Below are 20,867 nucleotides of genomic sequence, written 5' to 3' on the forward strand. Positions count from 1 at the left end.
TATACAAACCAATATCATAGAAAGTGCCATTGAACGGTTTTCAACAAGGCTTACAGGTAAAAATTAAGTTAACATATTGTTAGTTCTTCTAATCATTCAAACAAGACGTTACGTTTAAAGATCGCTTTGAGATATTAGAGCAATTCTACAGTCAAAACGGTTTGTTTGATTGACATAGTGTCTTCGGCAAAGTTGTAGATAATAATTTTGTCATTCCATAAAAAAATGAACCCTGTGAATTTTATTCGGAAAGACAAAACTATTATCTACAACTTTGTCGAAGACGACACACCGATCAAACAAACCGTTTTGGCCCTAAAAATATTTGTAGCGCATTAGCATAGCATTTTTCAATAGCTGCTCAAAAATGAATCGTGTTCAAAAAAATTAAACCAATAGCAGAAAATGACATCTTTTGCCTGTAGAAACGTCTATGGAAATTTAAAAAAAATATTAAAACTTTTTTGAGGAGCTGCTTATTATTGGTACACTCTTTGACACTGACCATCGCATGTTGCTCTGAACTACGGTTGTGACTTCCGTGCGCTAACTCCAGTTTCCTGGTGCACGGCCGTCAACTCGACCTCTCCGATCGACTCACCGTAGTTCTCCAGCGTTATGTCGTCCGCAGAGCCTCAACATTCCGTTGTACATGACATTTAGCAAAACCGGGCCCGGGATGCAACCTTGCGGTACTCATGCGACGATCTTGTACAGCAACGTCGGAATTTGGACTGCCACCTCCACCGTCTTGGTGACCGAGAGAATACCACTCAACGCTTACAACGACTTACTTTTCCGGAAGCCGTATGGTTACTTGCCAGACCATTTACACCCTCTGTGTACTTCACCAGTCTGTTGCGGATAATCTGCAGTGTCCAGCCTACAGATAGGGGTATACGCCGATGGGCTCCCTGGAGTAGGGGTGGGCGGAACGGCTCTTTTGCAAGAGCGGCTCTGAACCGCTCACTCACGGTTCTGAACCGACTCATATGAACGGCTCATGGTTCACAATGGTTCACGAGCGTTGGCAGTTCGTGTTGTCTCGGTAAACTTCGGGTTCGCGCGAACCAAACAGTTTTGGTGCGCTCAAAGAATCGTGGTTCTTTTTCGTGAGCCGTTCGTTCTTTCGCTCTTTTTTAAGAACCGGTTCATATGAATGGCTCGTGAGCCGTTCGCCCATCCCTACCCTGGAGGTTTCCCGGCCTTTGACAGTAGGACCAATCTCTGTCGCCTTCACTTCTTCGAGAAGAAGCAGTCATCCAAGCAGTTCTGCATGACTACCCGGAAAAGCCTTGGGGCCACTTTTATGGCCGTCTTGATGGCCAGGATCAGAATTCCATCCAGTCCTGGTGCTCGCTTTTAAGGAGTTGGCGATCACGATGAGTTCCTCATGCGCAACCCTTGCCTTCTCCTCAACCTCAGCACGACTGCTGTAGTTGTTCACGAATTGGATATCCGGCAGACTGGCCGACCATCCCTGGTCATGCAGATCAGAATGATGCATGGTGCTCTATCCTATGACAAGGTGATGACCAACTGGTTAATTGTCAAAAAGTGTGCCCAATCTAAAAGGTTCACGACACCAAATGTAAGTCATTACAAAAAGCTCATATAGCTCAACAAAAGAGCTCTTTGTACAAACGTAGGGCCTGTAACGGGCCGGGTTCAGGATGTTACTATCGCTTTTGAGGGTGCCTTATTGTATTTGCAAGGGGGCACGCAGGGACATATTACAAAAGTTCAAAGGTGGGCAAAGTATTTTCTAACAAAAAAATCTATGTTCAACGGTTCGTGCACGTTGCATCCTCTGTATCAACCGCAATAGAACACTCCGTGCATACTGACCAGCCAACCTTAAGTTTGGTTATTCTCACCCCTTGGTGATTTCGTCCAGGTGTTTAAGTTGGAGAGTTACCTCTGAGGTAAGTGGCTAAACTTGCACCTCTTTCCCTAAAACCTGCTCGACTATCGTCTTGTAGGCAGCATCTTTATTGTTCGCGTCTCTGAGGAGCTCAACGATCATCTCGGTAGTGCGAGATCAACGGTATATCTGCCCCTAAATCTTTGAGTAGGGTTTCGCTACTCATTTTCTTCAAGACTTCAGGGTACTTAGACCCGTTCGTCTTAAGTATTCGATCGTTTAATCGCTATCCGTCATGGCGCTTCTTGTTTTCTTGGCGCTCTCTTCCTACCACGCTAACCTCGCAGTCACCGCTCCGGTTGATGCTTCGGCCCTTGAGCATGTTGGTGTGTTATTCTGGGGACATAGCATAACCAACAGCTTTTTCGCCTTTTCGGGGGTCGCTTCCTCTGAAGATTGCTTCTTTCGTTTAGCGGGCTACCCCGACCACTGCGAAAGAGGGGGCGTCTGTGTGCACCTGCTTGGATGTAGTTCCCCTTCTGGTCCTAGTTCCTTCTCGACCACATTCGCTCGAGCTCTGTTTAGTCTCATCTTTGGTGTCTCGAAGCACGAGGAGGCTTTGCTTCAGGTCACCGACGATGTCCCGTCTGTTCGAATGTACCTATTTTATGTATCTATTTTAATGAGGCAATATGCATTGCAGACCTTCACGACAATATCGGCTGAGAGCACCCCATCACCATCCTTTGTGCTGTATGATGAGCTTGAGACATTTTTCAAAGGAATCGCATGCAGAACGCACCAACGTCCATTGACATCTCGTACCAGATATTGGAAACGAGCTTCATTCAATGATCCATAGTGCTCACTTCATGTTCGCTTCGCTTGGCCAGCATGTACGACCGCACATAAAAGTCCAGGGAATTAGGGTCGAGAATTATCGAGAAAGTCAGTCAAATACTACACTATGATATCGACTAGGTATCGCAGCCCTAGTAAGGCAGCATACCGAAGGTAAAATACTACGAACAATATAAATAAGGAACGGAATATTCGGCATGGACCTAGGCACACGAAAAAAGACAACGATTATTGGAAACTCGGTACTCGAAATCTAAGGACCCGGCACGTGCAGGTATCCTGGCTAGAGAGTTCAAGAAGGTGAATGTGGAGGTTGCTGCCATAAGGGAGGTGAAGTGGCCGAAAACGGGAGAACGCGAATTCCGGGCAGTAGATCTTATTGCGGGTACTTCATTTAAGTACCACATCTATTACAGTGGCGGCGTGACAGCGGAAAGGAGAGACGGTTTCGTGCTCATAGGTAAACAGATGAAGCATGTCATTAGATGGAGGCCGATCAGTGACCGCAAGTTTTTCAACTACACCCGATGAAGAGAAGGAGGCGTTCTATGAGCTCCTAGAAAAAACGTATGATGAGTGCCCAGGACACGACATCAAGATCGTCATTGGGAATGCAAATGCGCAGGCTGGACAGGAGAACTTCTTCCGCCCTGTGATTGGTAGAGAAAACCTCCACTCTACGATGAACGAAACGGCCTGAGGCTTGTCAATTTCGCTGCAGCCAGAGAGGTATGGCTTTCTGTAGCACTTATTTTGCATGCCGGAATATACGTAAGCATATCTGGAGGCACCCTAATGGAGAGGCCTGCTCTCAGATCGACCATGTTCTGATTGATGGTCGACACTTTTCAAACGTTACAAACGTGAGGTCGTTTAGAGGAGCAAACATTGAATCGGATCATTATCTCGTGGTATCCAAGATTCGCACCCGGTTGTCCAACGTGTTACAATTCAGGACGACAAGAATAATACAGTCGAACATCCAGCGGCTATCAACTGGAGAAGTGACTACAGAGTACCTGCGGAAGATTGGGAGCGGATTCTTGCGGAGGTGGAAGGTTGCTTCTCTAGGCACGATGCGAGAAGCTTCTACAAGAAGATAAATGGAATCAGGAACCGGAACATGTCAGCCCCTGTCATGTGCAACGATAGGGAGGGGATCCTGATTACCGATAGAACGGCAAGCGTTGGAAGGAACACTTTAGTGTGCTGTTGAATGGTGAAGAAAACAGCGTAGTCGAAAGGAGCAGGATGGTGATTAAGGATGATTGCAAAGCTGTGGACATTGGATGAGGTTAAGAAAGCAGTAAAAGAGCTGAAGAACTGCAAGGCAGCTGGTAAGGACGGCTTTCTAGCCGAACTTTTTGAAGTCGGCAGCGAACAGCTATATCGTGCTTTACACCGGATCATGCTGAGAGTGTGGACCGATGAATAATTGCCCTCGGACTGGTTGGAGGGCCTCATATGTTCGATCTACAAGAAAGGCCACCACCTGGACTGTAATAATTATCGGGCATAACCCTTTTCAATACCGTTTACGAAATTCTCTCCCGTATTCTGTTCCGAAGGCCGTTGTCGGAGACCTTTGTTGGCGATTACCAAAGTGGGACGCTCTACTATGGACCTACTATGGACCAAATGTAAATTTCGAGAATTCAACCTGCAGACGCATTATCTGTTCATTGACTTCAAGGCAGCGTACGATACAGTAAAGAGAAATGAGTTATGGCGAATTATGCTCGAACATGGTTTCCCAACAAAACTAATTGGGCTGATACGTGACACCCTTGAAGGTTCAACATCATGCGTCAGGAGAGCCGGTGAGATATAGGACTCCTTCGTGACGTTAGATGGTTTGAAGCAGGGAGACGGGCTGTCAAACTCACTGTTCAACATCGTATTAGAGGGTGCCAACGTAGGGCCGACGTGCAAAGAAGCGGCACCATCATGCTTCTAGGTTTTGCGAAAGATATGGACATCATTGGTATCAGCCGTAGAGCAGTGGAAGAGGCCTTCGAACCTCTCAGGAGGGAAGCTGCGAGAATAGGGCTCATCAATAACTCTGTTGGAAAAGATGGCATCGCAGTGGAGCATCAAACTGGGCTCGGATAGGTCGGCTGACGAATTTGTTTACCTCGGATCTTTGGTAACGTCAGACAACAACTGCAGCAGAGAAATCCGCAGACGTATTGTAGCTGGAAGTCGTGCCTACTACGGACTCCACAAGACGTTAAGGTCTGGTAAACTTCGCCCTCGTACTCAGTGCACCATGTACAAGACGCTTGTAAGACCAGTAGTCCTCTACGGGCATGAGACATGGACAATGCTCGAGGAGGACTTGCTAGCACTGGCCGTTTTTGAACGTCGTGTACTAAGGACTATCTGAGTATGTGAGGATGGCGTATGGAGGCGAAGAATGAATCACGAGCTTGCGCAACTCTACGGCGAACCCAGTATCCAGAAAATCGCGAAAGCTGGAAGGGTACAATGGGCGGGACATGTTGTAAGAATGCCGGACAATTCCGCAAAAATGGTGATCGTCTCGAATCCGACCGGTACAAGACGTAGAGGTGCACAACGAACTAGGTGGTTAGACCAAGTGGAGCAAGATCTTGGAAGTGTGGGACTCTCAAGAAAATAGAAACAAGCTGCTATGGACCGAGGACGTTGGCGTAACATTGTGACGCGAGTGAAATCCTGAGAGATTTTTCACCAGGAAAGTAAAATAAGTATTAACTCTGCCAAAACGAAATACATGGTGGCTAGTAGTCCGACGGATGTTAGTGCTGAGGTGATGCTAGATGGGGAGACTTTTGAAGTGGTCGACGAATTTATTTACCTGAGTACATTAGTGGCATGTGACAACGAGGTTAGATGTGAGATAAAAAGGCAGATAGCATTTGCATACAGGGCCTTCTGCGGATTGCGTAACCAGCTGAGGTCACGTAGTCTGCAAATCCGTACTAAACTTGCACTCTACAAAACACTAAATCTTCCTGTGGCCCTCTACGGCCATGAAGCATGGGCGTTGAAAGAGGCTGATCGGCGAGCTCTTGGTGGTTTTGGGCGTGGGGTTTTGCGTCCAATCCTTGGTGGCAAACTAGAAAATAGTGTTTGGCGCAGACGCATGAACCATGAAGTGTACCAGGTGTACAAATCGGCGGATATAGTTAAGCAGATAAACCTCGGCAGGTTGCAGTGGGCTGGGCATGTAGCTAGAATTCCAGAAAAACGATCAGCGAAGACTATATTTAGCAGAAATCCCGATAGGTGTTAGGGGAGGTTGCAGGATAGCAGCCCAAGACCGAGTGACATGACGACGTATTGTGGATTCGGCATTGGATTGATAATCGGTCTGTCGCCGTAAAAGCAAGTAAATAACCATAATTACACACATCAGTTTCGTTAACCACTCTCGATACAGCTCCTTAGCGCGGGATTTGGCCGCCGTGTGTTGTTGATCACGCCGGTTCGGTGCCTTCCGGAACTTGAATACACGAAAATCTGCTCGTTTCATGGTTTGCTGAACGAAAGAGGTGGAACACTTTACCTTCAGAGCTGCGTCGCGAATCGAAAGGTTCGGATTACGTTTGAAATAATCCAACACCTTTCAGGTATTCACATGGTCCGCTGTTTGATTTGATTTTCTTCGACCTCCAGTTCGCCGCTCGGTCGTCTGGGACTCCTTAAATGATTTTACCCGAGACACAGTTGTACGGGTGATTCCCAGTTGTCTTCCGATTCATCTCATAGAGTCGGATTTTCCATGACGGCGCGCAAAATTCTCTGACGATTTTCTTCCAGTTTCGACCTTTATTATCTAAATTACATTTTTAACTCTCTAGTGCCCAGTGCCGACTGCAAACGGTCGTCAGTTGAACCTCTAAAAAGCTTCAATAAATACTTAAAAAACGTTCAAAAAGATTCATGGTGATTTTTACGAAGTCCGTCTAAAAAAATATTTTGGGCACTAGAAGGTTAAATCGGTTTTGGCTTCAATTTGGATGAACCTTTTGTTGGGGCACATTTCTTGTGCGGAGATTACAATTTAGATGGGTCAATGAATAAACCATCATCATCGAAGGTTGACACATTCGATTTTACACATATAAAGTTGACTGTCTATTCTCGGTAATTTATTGCCAAGAACTGCACTACTAAATACTCGTTTGAAAAAAAAGACAGCTGTTATATTTTTTCGTAAATCTCTGTTCAACATAACTGAAATTTCGTCGCGCATCGTTATGTTGGTGCGATGCCTTACGGTATTGACACTGTATCCATTAATACCTGCAGAACCTCAGCAGATATATCGGTAACTTCGGTGTGACCGCTATCGGCAAACATTTTTGTATTGGTTTTTTTGTGCCTACAATATGTACAAATTGTTCCACGGTAGATTGTTCGAAATATAGAACACAAGATACGATTTGGACGTTGCAGCGGATTAACAAAAGTTAACGAATAACATATTCGCAGGTAACTGACGTCCCGGTTAGAAAAAAAAAAGACTTGAAGAAAACTGGTGAAGCTGGTTTCTCTGTCAATTAGATTTGGTTTCTTGTTAATGTATACTTTGTTACTTTACCGAAGACCTAATCCTTATTTCAATTTTACCTCTCGATTTAGTCGAGTGGTTTGGACGTTTTACTTTGAAAAAAAAAAAAGAACTAGTAAAATTGGACGGTGAATTGCATAAATAAGAGCGATGAGATGAATATAGGCATTGATATGATTATAGGAGAGGTTCCCCTATACCACCCACTGTGGCTAAACTCGAAAGTAAGTATTAAATTAACTTAGTTTAGTGCAACGTGAACCTCAACAACAATAATAACGCGATGTGAGACAAGACACAACACTTATCGTTCTGATAAAACATAGACCATCAGCAGGACGGTGCTCGACCGACCGACGAGGTCGCTCTGCGTCCAGCTGATGCTGCTTATCAGTCCGAAACCGGTCGACGTTATTGTAGATTTTATGTTTTATGAGAACGATAAGTATTGTGTCTTGTCTCGCGTCCCGTTGCGTTATGGATGTCGTTGGAGCACTTATGTTGCTCGAAACCAAATATTTGAAGTGAAATGCAGAACACAAACTCGTAATGCGTTCGCCTTTGTGGTCGATCAATTGCAAGAAAGCGAATGTTACAGTTACACGTCACACTACTCACAAAGAAAAGGCCTTATGCCAAATTTCATCAACCGATAGTGAAGCAAGTTGAAAAGTAATCGAAAGTGTCAACTAGCAAGTGTACAGTCACATTTTAACAAAAGACTTACAAAAAATTCACACGAGTGAGGTTGAGAGTTACTGACCAATAAATAAGTAAATTGATTTAAGGCTAGGAAGACCTTGTGAAACACCTCCAAACTTTTACATGCATCAAAATCATTTTTGTACTAATTTTATAATTCTAGATAGTTGAAGAACTTGCTTCTTGACTTTTATGTGAATCACTACTAGTTGTCGTTCTCATTGATGGCTGGTTGATCAAAACCCATCACCATCTGCGCGGCGTTACCCGCCGTTCGAAGGTGGCAGCAGCACGCCCGAGTTTTTATGCTCTTATTTTATTTATATTTTATGCCTCGCGGAAAGGCAATAGAGCCGGCGTATGAAGATGACTCTTTTTCTCTGTCTCTATGGGATATAACCGCCATCGCAGTGCCAAGGTAAACGTCGGCTCGTCGTCACCCAAACCACAGTGTCATCTGCAGATGAAGTCTTTTCTACATTCTGATTTGAACGCGTAATGGAGAGTAGAGTTTTTTTCTCTTTTTTTCTCGCTTATAGGCTGAACAAGGCTTATTCTCGTCCGCAGATGGTGCCGGTATGTTTCCGAAAGCGACAACCCATTGTTTAGTTGTGCGAAATAGAACTCCTGGTGGCCTGATTCCCAGTTTCTGTGTAACAATTTAGAACTCTGCCGGGATACGATTTGTACTTATTAGACAAATTATTTCCGTTTAAAATTGACGGAATGTTGTTAGCTTCCATTGATACACGATTATGAAAGATATCACTACTGATTCTATTAAAATCATTTCGAATTTATAGAAATAATTGTTTGTCAAAAAGCAAAAGCTAAACAACAAGTAATTCTTATTCTTCTCATAAATCGCACTGTTCAACATTTAGAGTGTACGTGTGCTTCCTAGGAACGGATCCGCCAGTGCCCATTATTCAGCCTTGCTTGTATGGATGCCAAAACTGAGTCCTTTTCTATAAAACAAATTGCCGTTAGCATAAGGCAGCGGATACGGGTACGAAAGCTCAGGCATACACGAGGGAAACTAAAGACACAGCTTTTCTTTTCAACCCGCGTTTCCTCTGGTTACGGTGTATATCCGCTGCGCCGCAAACATATGCTCGAGTTATGGCTGTGTAGAGAACCAGGATAAAGAATAACAAAAAACGCAACATCTTGGTACGTGCTTAAACGGTATTTCATTATGTCATCGAGAGCGGCCGGGAAGTCAACCGAGTAAGGTATCTAAGCAGCACATACGCCCATCATTCCGGCGGTTTGAAATTGGCCTATCCAATCTACGAGGAAGAATTTGTGTTTAGAATTCGAGCGAGTAAAAGTGGTTTTAATAACTTCAACAAATCAACATTTGGAGTGTTTTCGGCTGTTTCCATTTGACTTGTCATATGAATTTGGATTGGAACTAATATAGGGGAAAAACACCAGTCATGGTAATAATTAGAAACTCACCTTAACCCACCTAAGCAGTAAATGCATGTCTTCATTACAAGACATTTTATCACGTTCAATCATGCTTACTATAATAAATTATGAAAGCTCCGTATCCAGCTGTACAGGAGCCTTATTAGTACTTACATAATAGGGTAACGGGGGTATTTTGGCCCACCCGCGAACATTCTACGCATTTTGTCTGACAAATTCAATGAATATTAAAAAACTATGTGTGCACCATTGACACAAAGTTAAGAGGAAGTGATAATATTCAAGTTTACTTCCAAGAGCTAATTTAACAAATATGTATGCTTTTGAAACAATTACCTGTTGTAATAACATCAATAAAATACTAAAGGAACTGTTTTTATACTTTAACAAGTTGGAAAAAAGATAAAATATATAAGATAGTTTAAGGCATGGCCAAAGCGAACATATTTTGACAATGCCACCTATTCAAACTTTGACAGCTCTGTGTTTACAATTCGGTCGATTGGCGCTGGACAGAGAAGCAGCTTGTAACGCTTTACGGCTTCTTATTTTTGTTGGTGGTTGACCCGCCACACGTTGCAGCTCCAGAACAATATGAGAGGCGGCTGTGCTGGCCGCTCTACAGATACCCGGGTCATCGCGCACCCTCCCAGGTAGGTTTTCCGGAGTAGTGCCTGGCCCGCTCACTGCCATCATGTCGCTCCTTGCACGTACAAAACGAAGGCATACGAAGCAGACGACCTCACTAGTCTCTTCCACATCCACGCACTCGGGCACATGAGGGACCACGTATGTCCGAACCTGTGCACATATTGTCTGATGCAACCATGGCCTGAGAGCATCTATGTCAGGTGGGAGTTCATTTCTCAATGATGCCCCCAATGCACCCGGATACCTCCGGAATGAGTCGGTGCGTCCACCTACCCTTCGTGGAATTGGACAATTCCCGCTGCTATCGGAACATCGAAGTATGGACAAAACTACGATCTTTGCTTACTATCATAAACCGCTGAGCTATTGGACATCATAAGAGATAGTGATGCAATAGCGGATGTGGCCCTGTGGTCGTCGACCATAACCCCCAAAAGCTTCAAACATTGCTTTGAAGTAATAGCGCAGTCTCCGACTCTGACCACCACCTGTTGTTCCGATTTACTATTATTTACAACCGTGACCTGCATCTTATGATGCACTAGCTCTAGTTTCCAATCTTTGATCTTGCGTATACAGTGCGCGGCCGTGAACTCGACCTCCTCGATCGACTCGCTGTAGACCTCTAGCGTCATGTCACATTATGATCACAACTACTACAGGGAACTTGAGTTTCAACACACCGTCATACATGACATACCACAACACCGGGCCCAGAATAGAACCTCGCGGTACTACTGCGATGATTGGAATGCACTTCTCAGCCTGCTCCAGAATTTTCCAGAACTCCTGAGCGCAAGAGTTATAACGTGCCAACTGGCGCTATCAAACGTATTCTCCACATCGAGTGTGACGAATGCGCAATAGCGAATACCCCTTCTCTTGCGCTGGAGTGCTACTTTAGCAGTCTTGGTGACGAAGAGGATAGCTTTCAGCGTGGACATGCCCTTCTGGAAATCGAACCGGTTACTTGCCAGACCGTTTACACCCTCCGTGTATTTCACTAGTCTGTTGAGGATAATCCTCTCAAGCCCGCTCTGTTCAGCAGACAGATTGACCTGTATGCCGATGGGTTCCCTGGATGTTTGCCAGGCTTCAGCATTAAGACTGATCTCTGTCGCTTCCACCTATCCGGGAAGAAGTAGTCATCCAGGGATCTCTGCAACATTTCCTGGAACAGGCCGGATGCCACTTTTATTACCATCCTGATTGTCAGGCTAGGCATACTATCCGGTCCCGGTGCATTGCTCTCCTTTAAGGAGTTGGCGATCATGATGAGTTCCTCATTCGTAACCCTTACCTCCTCCTCAACGTCGACACGGCTGTCAGGACTTGGCACGTGGTATGAAAGAGTCTCTCATTGATACGCTCCAGCACCATGGACGCCACGTCGATGATCGACTCCGCTCTATTTCTGCTGTATGTACATTTGTTTCCAACGTTGGCCAGATCTATGTTGAGCTTTGCCAAAGCCTCCAACAAGATCTGACACCTCTGGTTCATGAAGCGACTTCCCCACTCAACAGTCCAAGCGTTGAAGTCGTCCGTCACTATCAACGGCGTAAGGCCCGTTAGCTCCATGAATACCAGGTCGACCATCTGGCTGAACCTTTCGGTAGACCAATGTGGTGGACCATAGTAACTGCAGTAGAACACTCTGTTCACCTTGGCAACCACATACCTTTCTTTTGAGGTTGAAATAACCTCCTGAAGCGGAAACTTGCTCGTCGCTCATATGGCCGCCGTACCGGACTCATCCGCCACCTAGTTACCGTTTCCGGGAGGGATGCGGTAGGGGTCCTATACGATGGCGATGTCCGGCAACGACTCAGTGGCTGCTTGGTGTAGCAGCTGCTGGGCCGCAAAACAATGGTTCAGGTTTAGTTGCGTCTGTTGCGTGGTTTCACCGGCTGGGCACCTGGGACTTCCCATAAAGTGGTTAGCGTCCCGTTTTCCGGAACATACCGTACTCTTGGGAGACTCCCCACAGTCCTTCGCGTTATGGTCTGCACCACCACATCGCCTGCACAGCTGGCTCCTATCGGGCCCCTTGCAGGTCCAAGACTTATGTCCTCTCTCAAAGCACTGGAAGCAAATGTCTGGACCTTCAATTTGCCTTCCTTCAGGGCCAGGTTAGCAACCGCCGACGCTAGTCGGAAGGTAGCTGATCTGGGTCCCCACCGCCGGATTGACTCCTTAGCCACCTCAACCCGCACTTCGCTTTGAGGGCTTGTGCAATGTCGCACCACTCGGTGATTTCGTCTAGGTTTTTAAGCTGGAGTGGAACCTCTAAGGTGAGTTGCCGCACTTGCACATCCTTACCTAGGACCTTCTCGGCTACCGTTTTGTAGGTTTAGCTCCCATGTTCTTGGCGTCCTTCCGGAGCACAAATATCATCTCGCCAAGGCGAGATCGGCGGATACTCCGCACGTTCGCCCTCAGATCCTTGAGCAGGGTTTCGCTTCTCATCTTCTTCAAGACTTCTGAGTACTTAGATTCATCCGTCTTGAGTATGAGGGGGGACTACTCCACGCCTTTTTGATCTTTTTCGGTCCTTTGGCGGCTCCGCCATCTTGGCGCGTCGCACCTTCCTGACTCTTCCTGCCTTCTACGGTAATTCAAGGGTTGCCTGTGGCCTCCGCCTCAGCCGGTTTACCGACGGACCTTGAACCGGTTGGTGTGCTATCCCGTGGGAGTAGCACAACCAACCGTGTGTGGTGCTCCCGGGGCTGCTTCCCCCGACCATGCCTCGTTCGCTTAGCGACCTGCCCCGTAGAGCAAACCACCGTGAACGAGAGGGCGTCTGTCTGCACCCTATTTGGATGCAGTCGCCCTTCTGCTCATGACCTGTTTCTCGGCCGCCCCCCCTCTCGAGCTACGAATTTCTCGTGCTCTTTTCTGGCCGATGGTATTCCGAATCAGGAGGAGGCTCTGCTTCAGGTTGCCATCGATATTACGCCTGTTTGTCGAGAACTCAATTATGGCATCGAGTTGATCGGACAGTGTAGCCACTCTCGGCCGCGTACCCATGTCTTTTTCGACGGCCCTAACTAGCAATGGACCGTCTACCTATATGTACGGTGTGGACTGGACATAGATGTATTCGCTGTTTTTCCACCACCAGATTTCGAATCCATCTTCGCACCCACCACTGGATGCCCCCACACGCAAAGGAATTCGATAGTCCCTCTACCTATACTCGTCGTCGATTTTTTTTCGAGCTCATATTTTTTTAATAGGTTCCCCTTCCAGCCGCTATCCTTGTCCATAATGACCTATGAGGTCCCATCACTGCTCTGATGTCAAGGATAGGGTAGGCCACCATAGCGCCCAATAAGCAACTATAACGCCCCCGACCGGTGTAAGTCAGGAACAACCATCTGATTCTACTCCTGCCTGACGGAAACCCCAGCATCGCGAATCACCGTTTAAAGCTGCTGTCACATGACTTTACTAAGGGAGCTCCATGCAGGTGGCAGTCCAGCGACGTGGTTCCTTGACAAAATCCGGCTCATAATCGTTTCCTACGCTATCAGTTGCCATAATTGGGAAAAATCACTTCTAGCGATTTTAAATAGGTACATATAAAGCAAGCCTGAGAAATGTCGGTTGTCAGTATGTGAATAACAAAGTGTTTGTGCACTCGCTTTGCCTTCCTTCTTACGATATATTTCTTCTTATTAGTGTACACCACAACACGGTATATAAAGTTATTCGTCCGATTTACACAAAGCGAATAGTTATCATCTGTTCACACTCATTCGACTGATGATCATGATTTTTTCTGTCAAAAATAAAAGTGAATTACAGAGTATGCTCTTCTACTCTCGCATACACTCAACCGCAGTCGAAGTAATCCCTTCCACCACACTTTCCCTCTCACCGCACCGCACCTGAGCTGCTACTCAGTTGACATGATATTCTACTGTTGCTACCAATGTTGCCAACTGTACAGATTTAGCTGGAAACGTACAGATTTCCTCGGCTTTTTCGGTACAGATTCTGTACCGTACAGATTACAGACTTTTGTGAAAAAGTACAGATAAGTACAGTTTTTTAAAATTGGTTACAAAAGATTAAACAAAACATTGTGACAGACTCCACAACGATGCAATGAATGCGATGTTGCAACCCATACACTCAGAATAAACTGCCCAAACTCCGGAATTTATTGTCGAGAACGGTACCACTGAGTGGTCGGGTGAAAAAATGGCAGCTGTCGCTAAAACTGTATTAACAGTCGAAGTAGAAGTTCAAAGTATACATATTAACAGAGTCAATGCCGCGTCGTCACAGGTTTCATTAAAAATGAACAAAAATTGAACTTGTTTCTTCAAAAATACAAAATAAAAAATAACAAACGTAATATTCTTGATATACCAGAAATATAAAAAGTACAGAATTATATCAAATTCTGTTCTCATACGCCTGAATGTTCAAAAGTGTCTTTTTCAAAAGTATAATTAAAACAAAATTTGTTATTCAGTTAAAAAAATATTGTACATTCTAACTAACTCTGATTTTTTTCTGACAAAAACCTTACAAAACTTACTATAATTTGTAATAATCAGTAAGTAATTTTGATAGGAATTTTGATATTTTAACTATTAACGAGACCAAGTTTAGAACACAAGTTAATACAAATTTGTTACAAGATTTGTTATAATCCTAATTTTTTTAACTGATCGGGTAGCCAGTTCGAAAGTGCGTAAAGTCTTCAGAAACTTAAACGAAGTTTTAGTAAAGCGGGCAATGTATGCAGTTTGCGAGGATGCGAAAATGAACGGGAATAGAAGGTGTGACTTTTAGGCTTAGAAAAATTTTTTTGTGCGGAGTCTGTATGAAAAAAGTTCCGTGATACGCGTTCGGAGTCTAGCCACCGACTGAGGTGTCTCATCGCTTGCGCCGCTGTAGATATAATAAGTCATTATACACTGTGTGCGTGAAGAGATCACTCTCTCAGTTATAAAAAATAAACTCCCACCGGGCAGTGTGTGCAGTTCATCGTTGGCGTGCTGAGATACGGGAACACAATAGTAGAGGGTGATTCGACTTTGGTTTAGAACTATTTATACCTTTCCCAGTAGTTTAATTGGCCAAAACACCTTGCCGGAGACAACGGAGATTGCGGGTTCGAGTCCCGTCTGGACGAGGGAAATTTTTTTCTAAGCCTAAAAGTCACACCTTCTATTCCCGTTCATTTTCGCATCCTCGCAAACTGCATACATTGCCCGCTTTACTAAAACTTAAAATGTAAGTCATATGACAAAAATGAAATTAGTTCGTAAAATTAAACGAAGTTTTCCCGTAAGCAAACGTAGAAGCAACGAACCTGCCGAGCAATTACTTTGCGGCATCTCATTTTCAGTAGCTTAAGCTCTACTGTGAAACCTGTGTTGTCTAGTGTGACAAGTCGTGGCGCAGCAGGTGGCGATTTCAAATATATTCATGTCGAGCTCGTATACAAATACCAATGGTACAGACTTTAGTACAGATTTATTCCGAAAATAGTACAGATGAAGACATGGGCGTAGCCAGAATTTCGATTAGGGGGGGGGGGGAGCAAGTTCTTCAAAATTTTAGAAGTAAAAGAATGGAATTTTGAAAAATAAAAATTAATAATAGTAGTTAGTGATCAATACGGATTTGCTCGGTACTTTTGCCGCTGCAATGTCCTTAGTGGATCAACTGAAAAACCTGTGCAATTCCACGCAACAAAGGGCAAGCATTTCAATCAATTGGTTTTGATCTGGCTGAGACTTTACACTGCCCGTAATTCAAAATTGGCTAATATGCCATTTTTACCAAAAACGAGAAAACAGTTTTTCGTGATGATAAACACCCTCAACAAGGTCCCTATGGAAGCCGATTGTCGAAAATTGCATTTGGGAAGGCAAATGTGAAACAATTTTGACTAATATCCAAAATAATTGAGAAATTGGCTAATATCCAATTTATTTCAACCTGTGGCTTGTACACGAACCAGTGTGTTATTACTGTGCTTTGTTTCGTCTAACTTTCGAAAGTGTGCGGTAGCCTGGTGGTTACTGGCGTCAGATAACCGATCCTTGCATCAAATTTTGCTTTTTTACGAAGACTATTCGATGCAACAAGAATTTGCAAAACTCAATTATCAAAAAACGTGACTGTTTCCTTCTGTCATAAATATTTACATTTTCAGAAATGCTATTTAGCTCTTTGATTACAAGTAATATTAAAGAGAAGAAGATTGGACTCGCAGCTTTTGAAAATTACAGCGTGGCGAAGCTGCTTTTTTTCCTTGATTCAATGCTCGAGGCTCACGTTTCCGCAACGGTCTAATCGGTTGCACGAATTAATGGTCTCGTCGTCCTTCTCGTCCTCACTTGTGCTTCCGTTAATGAAACGTTTCTAACGTATGCGTTAAAAAAATGGACTTTTTTCGGATAGTGGTAAAAAATAACTAGGACAGATAATTGAGTTTGAAAAACTTCTTATGGAAGGTAATTATGTTAGCTTACTTGCAAAAAAATCTACGATCTTGCGTGTGGCCTTCCGGCAGTTAACCGGAACTTTCGCCATAGCGGACGAAAACATGTGTGTAGGCATGTTTTTTAATTCTATTTTCGTTTTATTTATCAGTTTCTCCTGTAATTTCCCGACAAACTTGTTGAAGTAGATTTTACGCTTCGGGCTTGCCAGAAATCCTCGATGAGACGCATCTAGGGAACGTTGAGCGGGTTCGCCAACTTGAGTACCACATCGACATTTAGCCGTTCCATCTCCTCAAACGATCGCCTCGAATATAGTGAGCCGACTCTAGATCCGGCCAAAACACCGTGTCTTCGGCCTTATGGTATTTTTTGGTGAACGACGCAACATCCGGCAAGTACTTCGTACTATGTATAATGCCCTACCAGTCGTTGCCATCCAGGATGAGACAGGTCTCGTCGTCCATCACTACCGCCACGTCGTGAATAGCCGGAAAAATCGATTTGACAATCTTATTCAGGCGCTGCCGCTTCGTCATTGCCTGCAGCTCCGAGTCTAGTGAACGGGTATTAACCGTCCATAATCGTCAAGCACTGTTTGATCGGTTGCACAGACCTCCAGGCCAAGCGCACGCAGCGATGTAGCCACTTTTACCTCGGTCTTCTTCTTCAGTATCCTTTGGAGTTTCTTGTCGCTCAGGGCATGGGCGTAGCCAGAATTTCAAATAAGGGAGGCAAGCTGTTCAAAATTTTATAAGTAAAAAAAATGGTAGGGGAAAGGCTTGTAAAATGGACACCCTAAGCCATTTTCCAATTCCCTCCACAGTTTAACACTACAACTATAAGTCGATAGCGCACGTCAACTGAGCCACTAATAGTTGATACAAAAAATAAAAAGAAGTACTCAAATATAGTATTTTTCGTAGTTTTCATGAGCATTTTCGAAAGCAGTTTTTTGGGGGTAAAATGGACACGTGTGGGTAAAATGAACATAGGGAGGTGGTAATATGAACACCTTGGGCGTGAACATTAATTATCCCTTTACTGATAGTAAAATGATGTTCCATACTACCTGACACATTTATGCATTCACCAAAAATTCCATTTTCACTGTTTGTCGTAGAATTAATAACAATATATGACCTTATCCGGAAGAAACTGAGAAATGGCGGAAGCTTTTTTTACGGACACTCCGCATTCAACGTTACGTTCAGCCGCGGTCATCTGTTTATCGGTCCGAGTTTACCTTTGTGTTTTTCTGATATAAACACGAAGCATCTAGATTTTTTAATGGAAATTAACACAATTTTTTCACCATCACCATGGGTGGTCCATTTTACCCACACATACATATTATTGAAAATACCTGAATATATCGAGAAAATCATTTAAAAAATTACTAACCTTTGATGATTTCTGCTGGTTAGGAGTCTGAGTACAGATATTTGCAGAAAAATCGTTATAAAATACTGTTTAACACTAGAAAAAAACTTATTTTTGAAGGCCAAAAATAACATCACCACCACGAATGTACACGTGTTTTTTGTTTTTGTTTATTATTTTGACTGTTTGACTGTTTCATGTCGCATACTTTGTCTCAAATAGCTTCTAGTGCCTCTAAGATAAGGTGCCGAAGAAGTTTGTACTATTTTTCAATGTAATAGTCGAGATTTAAACGGGTGTCCATTTTATCACCCCTGTTCATTTTACCCACAATTCCCCTACACTAAGGTCGCTTTTTACGCGGGTTTTTTATGCGGCTTTTTTTACGTGGATTCCGAAATTTACGCAGTTTTTTACGCGGATTCCGGAATTTACGCGCTTTTTAAGCGGCACGTATCCCTCGCGTAAAAAGCGACTTTAGTGTGTTTTGAAAAATAGAAATAAATACTAGTCTTTAGTGATTGTTACATCAAGGCAACCAGTGAAAAGTTGTCCTTGACATTAGAGTGGAACATCATCGAGTTTGTCTTCGACGAAGAAAACGGAGTTACTTTCGGACGTTGTTGTTTAACCGCTACTAGGACCTCTTCGAGAACGATGCAGGCCAGCTGAATGATGCGGCGAAGGTACGTTTACTTCTCCGGAAGCTGAACACCCATTCGCACAGCCGCTATCTCAACTACATCCTGTCAAAGCTTCCGAAGGACGTGAAGATTGAAGACACAGTCAAGATTCTCAATGAAATCTTCGGGCATCAAACGTCAAACGTTCCGGGAGCGGTTCATGTTTCTTTTCACGATTGTTGTTGACCATCTGCTGATGAACACTCAGTAAGCAGAGAGCACTCAACCGCTGTTCAAATATTGTTGACCTCAGCCAGGTTTTCAGCCGACGTAATATGCTGAACGAGCGTTCAATCGTGCATGTTTCCATGGTAGAGCAAGTGCAATTTTAACGGCTTTCTAAGTCGCAGGGAAGAAAAAACGGGCTTTAGCTAGCAGGTCTATAAGATCCAACTCTTCCAAATTCTTACGATCTGCTCTCATACTGCTGCAATGTTAATACAAAACTTCCACCTCTCCAACAAAATTATCAACTTCATAAAAAAATACGAAATTTTCGGTTTTGCGCGTGAACTCTTCCAACGACATGCGTATTACGTTAGCGGGATGCAGCAAGGACAACGCGTAGACAGGTGCACTATCTTCATCGAACCGTATTTCCAGTGAGGTTACAAGAGAATCAAAGTAAGGAATTGTCACAGCTCGGTTCCAATACTCCAAGCTAGTTGATGCAGGCGGATTTGCCCGGTACTTTTGCCACTGCAATATCCTTGGTGGATCAACTGAAAAACCTGTGCAATTCCACACAACATAGCGCAAGCATTTCAATCAATTATTTTTGATCTGGCTGATACTTTACACAGATGTTTCTATGGGCTAAAGATGTCGTTTTGTGCTATTAGAGTTATTGAAAAAAAAAATCTGCACCAATGTCAACATTTACAATGTCAACCCCCTGCCCCCCTCTGGCTACGCCTATGGATGAAGAGGATTTTTTGCAGCTTCCAATACAGATGAAAATGTGGTAACACCGGTTGCTATTCTTCCTTCCCTTGACGACGGACGTAAGGAGATACAAACATAACGAGCGAACCGCTTCTAAGTGCTGATATTGTCTAATTATGTGTCTGTTTTCTCCCAAAAACCAATGCACCAAATCATCATTTCATTATGGGTTGAGAAAATTCAGGTTTGGACGTAATCTGTTACACATGAGGTGTGCAGACCGAGATTAAACGACGATTGCGTCAGATTCTTCTCATTTTCATTACTGATTGGGACCTCACTGCAGTGAGTGCACTGGCATCAGCCTCAAAACCCAATGGGCGAGTTAGTACGTGCACGAACATGTTCGTTAGTGCTACAGGCACGCCTGTGCTTCCTAAACAGACGGGAGATCCAAAATTAAACGCTGTGGAAGGTGATCTCCAATCATCAGTGCTGGTCTGTCCGCTACAAAAGGCTGCAATCGAATAAACAGGTGTTGCAATAAAAAGGATACAAACATGTTAGGGGTCTTCACATCGAGCTCGTATACAAATATCAAGCCGTAAACTGTGTATCTTCCATCATCCGTCAATGGAGGTGAGTACTTTAACGGCTGGGTATTTGTATACGAGCTCGACATGAATATATTTGAAATCGCCACCTGCTGCGCCACGACTTGTCACACTAGACAACACAGGTTTCACAGTAGAGCTTAAGCTACTGAAAATGAGATGCCGCAAAGTAATTGCTCGGCAGGTTCGTTGCTTCTACGTTAGCTTACGGGAAAACTTCGTTTAAGTTTCTGAAGACTTTACGCACTTTCGAACTGGCTACCCGATCAGTTAAAAATATTAGGATTATAATAAATCTTGATATTTTGTTACGAACTTTTTGTATTAACTTGTGTTCTAAACTTGGTCTCGTTAATAGGTAAAATATCATAATTCCTATCAAAATTAATTGCTTTAGGGCATTTTATTCGTCATTTGGCTTGAACACGTTTCTCTATTTCAGTAATGTGCACTAAACAAACTAGGTTTGGAATTAATTTACTGCTTATGAATCGCGTTGCATGCTTTTTAATAAATATTGTCAAGTTACCCGATCAAACGATTATAACAAACCGGTAACACAAATATATATGAACTTGATAGAAATAACAAAGCCTGGAATATTTTTGATGAGCCAGAATGATAAAAAGTACAGAACTATATCAAATTTTGTTATCATACATTTGAATGTGTTATTTTAAAGCATATTTATAACAAAATTTGTTATTCAATTAACAAAATATTGTACATTCTAACTAATTCTGATATTTTTCTGCCAAA

The 20,867-nt window shown here is 43.7% G+C and overlaps 1 protein-coding gene across 3 annotated transcripts in view; it reads right to left on the reverse strand.

Moving 5' to 3' along the window:
• LOC129717087 (gamma-aminobutyric acid receptor subunit alpha-6) overlaps nucleotides 1-20,867 on the reverse strand; it is a 60,154-nt gene that overhangs the window by 36,955 nt on the left and 2,332 nt on the right. The gene's annotated exons all lie outside the window — the stretch shown is intronic.

The sequence above is a fragment of the Wyeomyia smithii genome, chromosome 1, assembly GCF_029784165.1.
Source record: "Wyeomyia smithii strain HCP4-BCI-WySm-NY-G18 chromosome 1, ASM2978416v1, whole genome shotgun sequence".
Classification (NCBI taxonomy): domain Eukaryota; kingdom Metazoa; phylum Arthropoda; class Insecta; order Diptera; family Culicidae; genus Wyeomyia; species Wyeomyia smithii.